This window comes from Aulonocara sp. 'chitande type north' Nkhata Bay, linkage group LG1 (assembly GCF_057382095.1).
Source record: "Aulonocara sp. 'chitande type north' Nkhata Bay isolate Kocher_YH1m ecotype deep benthic linkage group LG1, A_spYH_male_GT1.1, whole genome shotgun sequence".
Lineage (NCBI taxonomy): Eukaryota > Metazoa > Chordata > Actinopteri > Cichliformes > Cichlidae > Aulonocara > Aulonocara sp. 'chitande type north' Nkhata Bay.
The window spans coordinates 41,034,997-41,038,085 of NC_141344.1; the positions used below are offsets into that span (position 1 = coordinate 41,034,997).

At 38.9% G+C, this 3,089-nt stretch overlaps 1 protein-coding gene across 2 annotated transcripts in view; it reads right to left on the minus strand.

Moving 5' to 3' along the window:
* Nucleotides 1-421: 421 nt before the first annotated feature.
* Nucleotides 422-3,089, minus strand: part of abhd17c (abhydrolase domain containing 17C, depalmitoylase) — a 33,928-nt gene continuing 31,260 nt past the window's right edge. For both annotated transcript variants that reach the window (XM_086296464.1, XM_086296457.1), the window contains one exon: nucleotides 422-3,089. This exon is cut by the window's right edge and continues 655 nt beyond it. The gene's annotated coding sequence lies outside the window, so the exon portion shown is untranslated.

Below are 3,089 nucleotides of genomic sequence, written 5' to 3' on the forward strand. Positions count from 1 at the left end.
CATATTGGAATTTAAGGCTGAAATTGTTTTGCGATGCCAGGAAAAAAATAAAATACCAAACAAACAAAAAGAATTACCCAATAACTGGGAGAAGGTCTCTCTTGTAGATGAGGAAAAGTTCAACTAGGGATACAGCTAAAATGTATGAATACAGTTTATCAATAGGAAAGCAAAATATTAGGAGATTTTATCAATGACACTTTTGACAAATTTCTGTAGAAAAGAGAAAACCACTACTGAATGGCTGTTATGTTCACTGCAGATTGTGGAATGGAAGTCATGGCATGGATCAAAATACTTCTGAAAACCACATTCTGTCACGTTGTTCAGTTTCCAAAGTACTCAGAAATATGGTTGTATTACTACAATATTGGTATTTCATCACCCTAACATGGTGGTGAGACAAAGAAAAGATCAGAAACACAATTCCACATGTCCTTTATTCCACTATAACCAATGAAACATCCATTGTGCTGCTTCTTGCAACCACTACATGTATGATGTATCCATTTCACAGCATATTTAAGGCTTATTTCATTGTTTTACACACCATGATCAATATACGATTCTACTAGCTGTCTTTCATTTGCATAATAAAATCAATAAAAACTAGCCAGCCTTATGAAAGGCCTAATATGTACCGAGTACTGAAGTATACCATTACAGAGGATTACTGTACAAACCATTTTCAGAAACGGTGTAAATCTTTCAACATTTAGATTGGACAAATGTGTAAAAATGTCAGTATCAAAAGAAGAATCGGGTCCTAAGAGGATCTTCATTTCCTTTTAGAAGAGAAACTAAAGGAAATACACTGGAGATGATTGAGGACTTTTTACTCAAAAGTCCAACATTAGCTATGATCGGAAAACACGAATATCCAACTGACAAATTACAGCAGTGCACCAAATCATCATTACAAGTTGCTATGCAAATATTCCCCAAACACAATCCTGAAAAGATTCAGCATTTACTTCAAAGTGTTAGTTTGTTTAAGTCTGATCTTAGTGTCATATAGCTTCATTTTTTTTGTCCACTTGCAGGCAACAAAAAATAAATTATTCAAATACAACTGATGCAACATCCAAAACCAGGAGTGATCATTTGCATGCGTCGGTCATTTTCACAGCATTCCATTTCCTCGTTGTGGTTTTGTCTTTGAAAGTTAAAATTATCAAAGGGTTCAGCAGACACCTGCTTTGTAGGCTGATTTCTATCATTCTACAGGCAGGAACACGAGTCAGAGGATTACTAGTCAGGCTGAAGTTGATTTTTGTACCTTGCTCTCATTTTGGTATTCCCCAAACTGTCTGGCTTTCACAGTGATCGATTCCTGCGATAAATAGCAGCAGTCAGTCCCCCTGAAGACCACAAGCTTCTTGCAGTTCACAGGAATGTCTGACTGAAATACAAACATAAGGCTTTGTTCTTAGTGAGGAATTACAGATAATTAAGCACAACCCCCAAACCAGTAAATGTATGTTCACTTTGAACAACCTAAACACAGCAGAATTCAGTGTCTTCAGACGGCAAGCAAACCCACTCTATGCTGCCTGGCAGCTTGCAAGACTTGTTTTCATGTGAATCAGCTGTCTTACCAGCCAATCAACAGTTAACACAGCTCTGATACCCGCTGCTCTCTCTTCCACAGAGGTAGGTTTTCTTATTTGGGATGTTTCCCTTTTGTGTTGCTTAAAGGCCAAGGTGCACACATGGTGTGAGACTGCTGCATATGAGACGACAATGAGAATTTTCGATATGTACCAGGTGCAATCAAAATTTCTGACAGTTCTCTTTTCTTTGTGCAGCAAACCTCCAGGAGCTCCTAGTACTTGGATTGCTCCCTGATAGTCGTACTCTGACCATTTGACTTTCATGTTCCAGGTCAAATCTGGCAAGTAGGACTGTTTGGGCCAAAATAGATGTGTGTGTTTCCTGTGTGGTGTGAGAAGCAGACTGTCCTGTTGGCTTGCACTCGATCTTCTCCGCTGGACGGCTGGATGATTTAACTGTGCTTAAACGGTTATCATTAGGGATGCTCCTGACCAAACATTTTCCTAGTCAATGAGTTGGGTTTTTTTTGTTACATCAAACCATTAGTGACCTAAGTGTTATATATTCTGGACTTTCTCTTTCAAAAAAGACTCAACAGATCATTCAGTTTCCTGAGAAACATAGAATGTCACAAGTAATATTAGGACTGTGTAAGATTACAGGGAAACAACTGTGATTACAAAGTTTACAAATGTGAATTTTATAAGTGCACACACATACTAAGACACTAGCAAATGTTTAATGTTTTGCAACAAACAGCAGGAAGACTCTTGATGTTCACGGTTGAAGCTAAATGCTATGGTTAGGCTACAAACGGATTTCAAACAGTAAGCCATGTTTGCCTGCAACCTTCTATGAGTTATCAAAGAGCCTAAGAAAATGATGCCACATCTTTAATTTGCTGCCCACAATCCTTATGTAATATCCACTGAGACCAGCTGTGTGTGAGTGACCAACTCATTATAACCACTTCCATTTTACAAATGACACACACACACACACACACCTGCACAACAGCTGTGACCGGAGGCTGTAGTGATCGGGGAGTGCCACTGCCATAGTGAGCTGTGCCGTGTCTCAAGGTAAAATATGTATTGCAGGACCAAAGGTTTCCTAGTAAAACACTGCATTGTGATGAGACGATCAATGACTAACTGGTGAGGCCAGCTGGTGTACATGATCCTCTCACCACAATGCATTTCAAACCTCTCTGCTTGAAGTTTGTACAACATCTAAAGGAGCAAACTGCTGTAGATGTGGAATGTGCCAGTTGAAGTTTGCCATTATCATCTCCCTACATGAGAGAGCAGCGTGCATCAACACTACAGAATACAGAGCCTAAACAAGCTGGGATGCAGTCTGGCCAGCAAAAGAAATATGAGAGAGAAAAAAAAATCACAGTTTTACGTCAAATAAAAACATAATGAAATGTCTGCTAACAAAATGCAACATTACAGTGCAACCCTGTAATCAACCCTGAATGGTAAAGTTAAAGAAAGGAAAAAGGAAACTCTTCGTCCACAGTATCTTGAGGT